This window comes from Myxocyprinus asiaticus, chromosome 40, assembly GCF_019703515.2.
Source record: "Myxocyprinus asiaticus isolate MX2 ecotype Aquarium Trade chromosome 40, UBuf_Myxa_2, whole genome shotgun sequence".
Lineage (NCBI taxonomy): Eukaryota > Metazoa > Chordata > Actinopteri > Cypriniformes > Catostomidae > Myxocyprinus > Myxocyprinus asiaticus.
This window is the reverse complement of record NC_059383.1, coordinates 6,253,049-6,264,919: the sequence shown is the minus strand read 5'-3', so window position 1 is coordinate 6,264,919 and position 11,871 is coordinate 6,253,049.

Sequence of the window (11,871 nt, the reverse complement as noted above, 5' to 3'; positions counted from 1 at the left end):
AGTCATTGACTGATAGGACAGCGAGGCAACAAGACAAAAGGGCTGCAACTAACAAATATTTTGATAATCCGTTAATCTAATGATTATAAGAACGATTGTTCGACTATTCAGACGATTATTGCAATGATTAATCATTAGCTTTTAACCAACTATTCAGCTTGTGCCTGACTTAAAAGGTTGTATTAAACGTGCTTGCTAACAATAAAGAGGACAAAATCATCTTTTAAAAATACCTCTAAATGACATTCACTAAATTAAAGAAAAAAAAAACTTTTTATTAAGTCTAATTCAGTAAAAAATTCACTGTTAAAAATCCTATTTTTATTTTATTTAATTTTTTTCAAGTGTTTTTGTCTTGTTTTCCATTTAAAATCGTCTAAAAATCCTTAAAACAATGTCTGTGTTTCTTTGCCCACTGTAACCTTTTCTGGTGTTGAGCTGGTAGAATTCAATGAAGCTGTCAGATGAGGACATGTGAGGTGTCTATTTCTCAAACTAGAGACTCTGATGTACTTATCCTCTTGTTTAGTTGTACATCTGGTCTTCCACATCTCTTTCTGTCCTTGTTAGAGCCAGTTGTCCTTTGTCTTTGAAGACTGTAGTGTACACCTTTGTATGAAATCTTCAGTTATTTGGCAATTTCAAGCATTGTATAGCCTTTATTCCTCAAAACAATGATTGACTTTCTAGAGAAAGCTGTTTCTTTATTGCCATTTTTGACCAAATATTGACCTTAAGACATGCCAGTCTATTGCATACTGTGGCAACTCAAAAACAAACACAAAGACAATGTTAAGCTTCATTTAACGAACCAAATATCTTTCAGCAGTGTTTGTTATAATGGCAAGTGATTTTCTAGTACCAAATGATCAATTTAGCATGATTACTCAAGGATAAGGAGTGATGGCTGCTGGAAATGGGGCCTGTCTAGATTTGATCAAATAGTGATGGTGCTGTTATTTACATCAGTAATGTCCTGACTATACTTTGTGATCAGTTGAATGCCACTTTGATGAATTAAAGTATCAATTTCCTTCTGAAACAGCAAAATCTGAACATTTTTCCAAACCAGCCACCAGTGTATATTCAAGATCTATTCTCTAAAAGCAAGTCTAAATATCTTATATGCTGCTTCTCATGTGAATGTGTCTTTTTTTTAAAGGATTCTTCGATTTTTTTAATATTACATTCAACATGTTCAGATAACAATTGTTTCTTCTGCAGTATAGCTGTTAAAGTAAATGTACGCTGTTTTAGAGGAGTTAAAGGAGATAATTATATTGGAAAACAAGTCTAAACAAAAACAAATCAAAAATGTATTTTTGACTAACCTCTCTCACCTATTTGTTCACTTCAATCCATCTTTAACTCACAAAAAAAAAAAAAACTCTCATTAATAAAGCTGCATATTGCCATCTTTCTTCACGATAAGAAATGCACAGTGACACATATATTATGATTCAATAGATCAAGAGCCATCACGTTATAATCTAGCTGCAGCAAATGCGCGTGAGGGGGACGAGCGTCCCCGCAACAGAGTGTGCATCAGCCGGGTGCGGTTTCAAGCTCTTCCCCCTTAGATCGGGACATTCGCTCAACTCATAGAAGAGGCGCTGACCGCATAGAGAAATGCCAGTTTTGGAGTTTGTAGTTATTTACATGACCTGCTTCCTTATTATTTGAACTTTAATAAAGCTATAACACATTAAATCTAACTGCATTAAAGATGTATCGCTGGGGTGTTTCCTTTAAAGACACTCGACACGCACGTTTTGCTTCAGCGGAGCGGCAGCTCCGGCTCCGCTTATTCCACAACGAGAGTGCTTCTGTATTTACTTATTTGGTATTTTTGTATAATTCCCTCATACTTTTCAATCTACATCACCTGAAGCTGTGAAAGTTTAGAGTGCATCTGGACTATGAGATGTCTTCTTCCTCTCCTCAGTCAGGCACGAGCTGCAGTGCTGCTCTCACGTGCCATCATTAGAGTTTAATGTAATCTCATGTTACATTAAATGACATCAAACGAATATTTGACAATGAAAATTTTTGTCTACAATGTTTTTTTGTTTTTTTTTCGACATTATCGATAACGTCGACTAATTGTTTCAGCCCTACAAGACAACTACCTTTGGTTTTGGATCCAGCCCAGGTCTCCGACACACATGATTTTTTCCCCACCCGTATTCTGGTAGGTTTTGCCTCCTGCGTTCAGATTGGCTAATAAGAGCTACTTACAAGTGGTGTGCGATTGGCCAGTTGAGAAGTCATTCATACTTACTAGCCTTAGTAACTATAGTAAACAGAGGGACATCATATCCTATAAGTTGCAGAAAAACAAACAGCCACTTTTCTAGCAAATCAGTCCATTGTCGGCCATTTTTGGAATGCTCTCGGGAGGCTATTTCCAGTCATATCAGTGCAGCTCCTATCTACTTGAATGGGGGAACACCGAAATCTCAAAAACGGTTGGTCATAAACTGTGATTCTTTACCTCAACTGTGTTTTTTGACCATTTTTTCAAATGTAATACCTTAAACATTACATTACCCGCTTAGAATATACTCCGATGTGAGTGAAAACGCTGAAGACAGGAAATTTAAAACAGTTGAATCGTGGAACACTTATGCGTTGGAGTTTGGATTCATGTTTTGGAATACACCTTGTTAATAAACTGCACTTGGGATCATCGCACTTCATCATCGTCTCTTCTTTTACCTGTTGCCAGCCTCGTTACAGTTATGTACTAACACAGCATTAAAAATGACAGAAACTGGAGAACAAATGATCACAGAATTATAGAGAGGCAATATTGTTCTTCCCCACCTATCTGTTAATGATTATGGGTTTGAGGATGATGACCAAATATCGCAAATATAAGCATTTTAGTTATTTTGTTGAGTATCCATTGATGGAAGAACCAGGGCAGACTAACCTGAAAAGCTATGTAGCCTATTAGCGACTTCACAGCTGTAAAATTCGACATGTTTTGTGAATGTAGATAATTATGGTTCCCTATCTGTCACTCACTCATCATTGGTGTCGATGTAGTGACACTAGGGGTCACTCTTGGGAGCCCGAGACACCTCTGGTCTTTGATAAAAGGCCAATGAAAACTGGCGAGTGGTATTTGCATGCCACTTCCCCGAACATACGGGTATAAAAGGAGCTGGTATGCAACCACTCATTCAGATTTTCTCTTCGGAGCCGAACGGTCATGCTCACTGAGCTGAATACTACTGTTCATTCACCTCTGCTGGATCTGACAGCGTATTTCAGTGGCTTCTCCCTCCTCTGCACTGGTGCACTGCAGAGAATGCCCCTGGGTGCTTCGGCAGAAAAACTAGAGAGTATATTTTCTGAAAGAGCATTTTTCCCCTCTAAAAGAGTATATATTTCTCTAAAAGAGCGCACACACGGAACGTCTTTTTAAAGACGCGTCTTTTTAAAGATGCTTTTCCGATTGTGTGTTATTCCTGGTTGTGCTCATTATCTCTCACCTTCTAACGGTCACGATCACTGTCTTTCGTGTCTGGGCACTGCTCACGCGGAGACAGCGTTCGTGGATGGTCATGTTCTCATTGCGAGAATATGTCCATGGCAACGTTGCGGTCGCGGCTCGCCTTCGTAAGAAAGCGAGCCACCCCAGAGGCTCCCGCCTCGGTCCTTTTACCCACGGGTTTGAGGCCAGCGCGGCTAGCACTGGGGGCAATTTGGGGACCCCAATGGGACCGCCTCCGCCGGGTATCCCCCCACGGACCTCCCATTCCCCAGCACGCTCGTCTGCCCCGATCGGGCTTCCGGGTGAGTCCGCCGGCTCGTCTCACGGCGAGTTCGACCTCTTATTCGGAGCCCGCGAAAGTGATGAGCTCTCGAGCGCAGCATCGGAGAGCGGGCTCGTCCAGTCGGAAGCCTCAGCTGGGCTCCTCCCTTCGGGGTCGATCGCCCAGTCACAGGCTGACGCGGAGATGACGACATGCTTTCCCAGGCAGCCGCGAGCGTCGGTTAGAGTGGATTTCACCGCTCTTCCCTGAACCCTCGCGGCTTGGTGATTGGTTCCTGGGCTCGCGGCCCCGCTCAAAGCCACGCCCCGCCCCTTTCCTTTCTTCCCGGAAGTGCATGAAGAGCTGACAAGGTCATGGGAGGCACTTTTTACTGCCGGTCCCGATCTTTTCAGCTTCCCCGCTCTCACTATCCTCGATGGTGGGGTGGCCAAGGGTTATTTGGCAATCCCCTGGTGGATAAAGGCGCTCGCAGTGCACCTATGCCCGCAGAGCGCCGCCACCTGGCGCGGGTGCCCAAAGCCCCCGTCCAAGGCCTGTAGGTTTACGTCGTCTCTGACGGCCAAGGCCTACGGTGCCGCTGGACAAGCCACCTCCGCCCTGCATGCCATGGCTCTCCTGCAAGTCCGCCAAGGCACTAAAGGAACTGCACGAGGGTAGTTCCGCCCCGGGATTGATGCAGGAACTGTGCTCGGCGACCAACCTCACTCTCCGAGCGACAGAGGTCACGGTGTGGTCTCTCGGGTGGACGATGGCCACACTAGTGGTCCAGGAGCGCCACCTTTGGCTCAACCTGGTCGAGATGGGTGAGGCTGACAAGACACGATTCCTTGCTGCCCCCATTTCCCAGGCGGGCCTATTCGGCGACACTGTCGAGGACTTTGCCCAGCAGTTCTCGATGGTAGAGCAGTAGATGGATGCTAGCTGGCTTATCTTGCCCCGGCACGGCTCAAGATCCCGCACCCCATCTACTCATCGCCAAGGGCGTCCCCCTGCGGTGACTGCACCGGCTCCACCGCAGCCCGACCCTTCGGCCTGGTCCCAGCGTGGAGCCCACCGCAGGAAGCAGATGCCACCCGTCTCGTGGCCGCCCAGAACCTGTGAAAGGCTTCAAAGCGCCCTTGAGACAGGCGACCCAGGGACAACGAAACCCGCTGCTCTGGAGCTGGTAAGCAGATCTTCATCTTTTTGTTACCTTTTGCATTTAATTGCGCTGCATGCCCAAGTAGCTGCAGTACTCAAGAGCTCAGCAAGAGTGGTTTCCTTGTTCCCTGGGTCATGTATCCGGTGTGTACGGCTGGCATCACGACCACCGTCCACCACTCCATTTGGCAGGTTGGCGCTCCAGCGGCGGTCTCCCGCCCTGAGCGCCCAGCTGTGGCACAAATCCGCCCCCGATGTGACAGTCTCCACGGGTCACGAGGACAGGCCTCTTCCTCCCCCGTCCCAGGCTGTTCCGGGGGTGGTCACAAGGAGCCAGGTAAGTGCTTCAATGTCCTCGGACTCAGCACGGCCACGACGTGGTGTGGCACCTCGAGCTCCACCCCGCCGTGAGGCCCCACCTGCCGGTACATCCGATGACGTTGTCCCTTTGGTCCCCCTTGCGCGGAACTTGGACGCATGGCTTGCGCCTTCCAGTCCGTCACGAGGGCTGGTCTGGACCGTCCAACTCGTCTGCGCGATTCACTTCGCTGGGCATCTGCCCAGGTCCAGCGGTGCCCACTTCACCTTGGTGAAAGACGAAAACGCTGCTACCTTGCACGGAGATCGCTACCCTCCTACGGAAGGACGCGATAGAACCTGTCCCTCCAGCCGAGATGAAGAAAGGGTTTTACAGCCCCTACTTCATTGTACCGAAAAAAGGCGGTGGGTTGTGGCCAATCTTGGACCTGCGAATACTGAACCGGGCTTTACACAGACTCCCGTTCAAGATGCTGATGCAAAGACGCATTCTAGCGAGCGTCCGGCATCAAGATTGTTCGCGGCGGTAGACCCGAAGGATGCGTACTTTCACGTCTCGATCCTTCCTCGACACAGACCCTTCCTGCGGTTCGCATTCGAGGGTCAGGCGTATCAGTACAAAGTCCTCCCTTTCGGCCTGTCCCTGTCTCCTCGCGTCTTTACGAAGATCGCAGAGGCTGCCCTTGCCCTGTTAAGGGAGGTGGGCATTCGCATTCTCAACTATCTCGACGACTGGCTAATCTTAGCTCACTCTCGAGACGTGTTATGCGCACACAGGGACCTGGTGCTCTCACACCTCAGCCGACTAGGGCTTCGGGTCAACTGGGAAAAGAGCAAGCTCCTCCCGGTTCAGAGCATCTCTTTTCTCGGTTTGGAGTTGGACTCAGTCTCCTTGACGGCGCACCTTATGAACGAGCGCGCCCAGTCAGTGCTGGCCTGTTTGAAGGCGTTCAAACAGAAAACAGCGGTTCCACTGAAACTTTTTCAGAGACTCCTGGGGCATATGGCATCCTCGGCGGTGGCCACCCCGCTCGGGTTGATGCATATGAGGCCACTTCAGCACTGGCTCCAGACTCAAGTCCCGAGACGGGCATGGTGCCACGGGACACACCGCGTGGCCATTACGTCAGTCTGTCACCATCTTTTCAGCCCTTGGACCGACCTCTCGTTTCTACGAGCAGGTGTTCCCCTAGAACTTGTCTCCAGGCGTGTCGTGGTCACGACAGACGCCTCCAAAACGGGCTGGGGTGCTGTTGGCAACGGGCACGCAGCCGCCGGCCTCTGGACGGGTCCGCGGCTGCGTTGGCACATCAACTGCCTCGAGTTACTGGCAATTCTGCTCGCCCTGCGGAGGTTCCGGCTGTTGATCCAGGGCAAGCACGTGCTAGTTCGGACAGACAGCACGGCAGTGGTAGCATATGTCAACCACCAAGGCGGTCCGTGCTCCCGCTGTATGTCACAACTCGCCCGCCGTCTCCTCCAACGGAGTCAGCAGCACCTCAAGTTGCTGCAAGCCACTCGCATCCCGGGCAACCTCAACACTTCGGTGGACGCGCCGTCACAACAGGTTACCCTCAAGGGAGAGTGGAGACTCCACCTTCAGGTGGTCCAGCTGATTTGGAGTCGATTCGACAGGCACAGGTGCACCTGTTCGCCTCCCAAGAATCCTCCCCACTGCCCACTCTGGTACGCCCTGACCGAGGCCTTCCTTGGCATATATGCACTGGCACACAGCTGGTCCCCTGGCATTCGCAAATATGCATTTTTCCCCAGTGAGTCTGCTTGCACAGACCCTGTGCAAGGTCAGGGAGGACGAGGAGAAGGTCTTCCTGGTAAGCACCGTACTGGCCTGCCCAGACGTGGTGCTCGCTCCTCGCGACAGCTCCCCCTGGGCAAATTCCCCTGAGGAAGGACCTTCTTTCTCAGGGAAGGGGCACCATCCGGCACCCACGCCCAGACCTCTGGAATCTCCATGTCTGGCCCCTGGACGGGACGCGGAAGACCTAAGCTGTCTCCCACCTGTGATGGTAGACACGTTCACTCAGGTTAGGGGTCCCTCTACGAGGCGCCTGTATGCCTTTAAGTGGCATCTGTTCGCTAAGTGGTGTTCTTCCCGTTGGGAAGACCCCCAGAGATGCACAGTCAGATCAGTGCTTTCCTTCCTGCAAGAGAGGTTGGAAGGGAGGCTGTCCCCTTCCACCTTGAAGGTGTACGTTGCTGCCATAGCAGCACACCACGACGCAGTCGACGGTAAGTCCTTAGGGAAGCATGATCTGATCATCAAGTTCCTAAGAGGTGCCAGGAGGCTGAATCCCTCCAGGCTGCGCCTCGTTCCTTCATCGGACCTCTGTAGTTTTTAAGGGTCTACAGAGAGCCCCCTTTGAGCTTGCGGTCAGCTGAGCTTAAGGCACTCTCCTTGAAGACTGCCCTCCTGACTGCGCTCACTTCCATCAAGAGGGTAGGTGACCTGCAAGTGTTCTCTTTCAGCGAAATGTGCCTGGAGTTCGGTCCGGGCTATTCTCACGTGATCCTGAGACCCCGACCGGGCTATGTGCCCAAGGTTCCCACCACTCCTTTTAGGGACCAGGTGCAAGCTGCAAGCGCTGCCCTAGGAGGAGGCAGACCCAGCCCTGTCATTGCTGTGTCCGGTGCGCGCTTTACGCATCTATTTGGATCGCACGCAGAACTTTAGAGTCTCTGAGCAGCTCTTTGTCTGCTTTGGTGTACAGCGGAAAGGAAGCGCTGTCTCCAAGCAGAGGATCGCCCACTGGCTCATTGATGCCATAACTATGGCATATCTCGCCCAATATCATGCCGCCCCCGGTAGGGCTATGAGCCCATTCTACCCGTGGTGTAGCGGCTTCTTGGGCCCTGGCCAGAGGTGCCTCTCCAACAGACATTTGCAGAGCAGCGGGCTGGGCAACACCCAACACCTTTGCAAGGTTCTACAACCTCCGGATGGAACCGGTTTCATCCCAGGTAGTGGCACGCAACACAAGCGGATAAGCCCGGGATAGCTGGCCGGGTTTATTGCTTGCACATAGCGCCTTCCACCTCCTTTTGAGCTGAAGATGTGCGCTGTTAATTCCCAGTAGTGTTCACAAAAGATGTTCCCTGGTTGACTTCCTCCGAGCCCTGTGGCAGTCAAGTTTTCGGAGAGACTCGCTGCCGGCCCAGTACACGCGCTAACTAAGAGCCCGGTTCTGGGGTAGGTGCTCCGCATGTGGCGGTTCCCTGTAAGGCTAACCCCATGCGATCTATATCTTCCGCTAATTCATTTCCCTGCTGGCAAACTGCGTCTTCCTTGGGCAGAGCCCCTCTGCCCCAGTCTCCATGTTGTAGTAACTCCTCCCCCATTGGGCAGGATCTACCTTGAAGGCTCTCCACATGGTTGGAAAGACCATGTGATGTATTCTTCCACTTAAATATCCCCCCCTCTCTTGGGGCGAGGTGTGGTCTCCGCGGTGTCCTCCCCTTGGGAGGGACACCCCCCGACTAGACCTGGCGGCCCAGTCGGATAATCCCCCTTCTTTTTTAGGGAGTGGAAAAAGAGAAGGGGAAAGAGGCCACGACTGGGTTAAGCCTGTATCTCTGGGTAGTCGACTTGTCCCCAAAAAGGGCCGTTCGACACTCATAACTGTGTTGGGGGAGGTTATGTGTCGACCTGGTGTGCTGGCTATGAGGCACACAGCAAGTCTGCCCACCACACACCGCCAGTTCACGTAACACAGTTCAGCCTTGTGGCGTTTTGTATAGGGACACCTAGTGTCACTACATCGACACCAACGTCGAGTGAGTGACAGATAGGGAACGTCATGGTTACTGGTGTAACCTCCGTTCCCTGATGGAGGGAACGAGACGTTGGTCCCTCCTGCCACAACGCTGAACTACCCGCTGAAATGGCCGGACCTTATATCGGCTCCTCAGCGTAAAACCTGAATGAGTGGTTGCATACCAGCTCCTTTTATACCCGTATGTTCGGGGGAGTGGCATGCAAATACCACACGCCAATTTTCATTGGCCTTTTATCAAAGACCAGAGGTGTATCGGGCTCCCAAGAGTGACCCCTAGTGTCACTACATCGACACCAACGTCTCATTCCCTCCATCAGGGAACAGAGGTTACACCAGTAACCATGACATTATTTTTAAGCATATATTGAGTCTAGTCAGAACCTGAAGAGTTTGTTTTACCGAGATTATGTACTTACTGCAGATACAGGAGAGGTCCAGCAGGATGCTCGTGTATTACAGGACTCAGGCGATGAGACTGTCATGCTGCCGTTTTTCAGATAAAATACAATTATTTTGCGGGAGATGAATGTGGTGCGCTCAATCTAGCTTTATTATTACTAGTTTACATACTTAATCTCTGTATCTAAATGATATAACCTACATGAAATGTTTTAGTGTTGACTGAACAACTGATCCTGTTGATAGATTGAATTAATTGTTCTTGTGTAAGAAATAACAATGTATTAGCAGCCACACAATAAACTGGACCATACAAAAAGAACTACATGCAATGCAAATAACCACATTTATTTGGACATACATTATAAACATTATGCACAAAAGTTCAATGTTCTCTGTAAAGCAACTATAAAACAGTATGTATTATTAAAAGCACTGTACAAATACATTTAATTGATAATTAATGTCCACACTGTTTTCCAAATCACCTTTTCCCCTTAAGGGAAGACATGCACATTCTGCAAAGACTGGGGGTTAATGCTGTCTTATCGGCACGAGGGGGACCTACACAATATTAGGCAGGTGGTTTTAATGTTGTGGCTGATCGGATATATATATATATATATATATATATATATATATATATATATATATATATATATATATATATATATATATAAGATGCCCCATGGCATTGGGCAGCAAAAGAAAGTGAATTGCAGGCAGGAAAAATGCAGGAAAGAGGAAAATCATAAGACATCTCACTACTGTACATGTCTCATCTAATAATGACGGTCTTCCTCTGTAGAATTGATCCATTTAGCATCATAGCATGAAAACAGTTGAAAACATTGTCACTACTCACAGACAGTTCAGGAAAAATGCAGTCCCTTTTTATACTCAGTAATAATGCCATTTCAAAATTTCTTCTTTGGCCAGCAACACTTTCACAAGGCAAAGATCAAGTCTTCATCCTTCTCATGTCAACGTGCTTGTTTTTCTTAACGCAAACCTGCAAGCCATGACAGTGATCAAAGACAGCATGTGGCAGGAAGATGATGACAGCGAACAGACTACGTGAATTTTGTGTTATTCTATTATAAGCTATTTTGAACTGGTTGAGTGAAGATTTAAGTGATGTGAGTACAGATCCGTTATTGTTATTACTGTTGATGATCTGTAAAATGTTATATGAGGAGGCTAATGTTTTATAATACAGTTAACAGTTCAAATGAATTTTATCAATATATCCATGCACATATTGTTCAAATTGTACAATGTTGCGTGTCAATCTATAACGTGTTACTTTGTCTATGTTAAATACAAAATTACATTCTTTTTAAGTGATAATTCTTATTTTAATGTTTTTAGAATACATGTAAGAGACGTAATTGTTGCAAACATTGGGCTATCAATTAGTAAACACTTGTTGACAAGAACTATTCTTATGTCATTTCTTTAAACGGTATCGTAAACCACGAGTACTCGAGTAACTCGGGTATTGTTTTGACAAGTAACTGACTAGCAGAAATCAGCAGTCATGCAACCCCTAGTCAAACGTTTTGGGTAGCCTTCCACAAGCTTCTCACAATAATTTGCTGGAATTTTGGCCAATTCCTCCAGACCGAACTGGTGTAACTAAGTCAGGTTTTTAGGCCTCCTTGCTCGCACACGCTGTTTCTGTTCTGCCTCCAAATTTTCTATCGGATTGAGATCAGGACTTTGTGATGGCCACTCCATTACCTTAACTTTGTTGTCCTTAAGCCATTTTGCCACAACTTTGGAGGTATGCTTTTGGGTCATTGTCCATTTGGAAGACCCATTTGTGACCAAGCTTTAACTTCCTGGCTGATGTCTTGAGATGTTGCTTCAATATATCCACATAGTTTTCCTTCTTCAATATGCCATTTTTTTGTGAAGTGCACCAGTCCCTCCTGCAGCAAAGCACTCCCACTACATGATGTTGCCACCCCCATGCTTCACAGTTGGGATGGTGTTCTTTGGCTAGCAAGACTCACCCTTTTTCCTCCAAAAATAACGCTGGTCATTATGGCCAAACAGTTCAATTTTTTGTTTCATCAGACCAGAGGACATTTCTCCAAAAAGTAAGATCTTTGTCCCCAAGTGCACTTGCAAACTGTAGTCTGGCTATTTTATGGTGGTTTTGGAGCAGTGGCTTCTTCCTTGCTGAGCAGCCTTTCAGCTTATGTCGATATAGAACTCGTTTTACTGTGGATATAGATACTTGTCTACCTGTTTCTTCCAGCATCTTCACAAGGTCCTTTGCTGTTGTTCTTGGATTGATTTGCACTTTTCGCACCAAATTACGTTCATCTCTAGGAGATAGAATGCATCTCCTTCCTAAGCGGTATGATGGCTGTGTGGTCCCATGGTGTATATACTTGCATACTATTGTTTGTACAGATGAACATGGT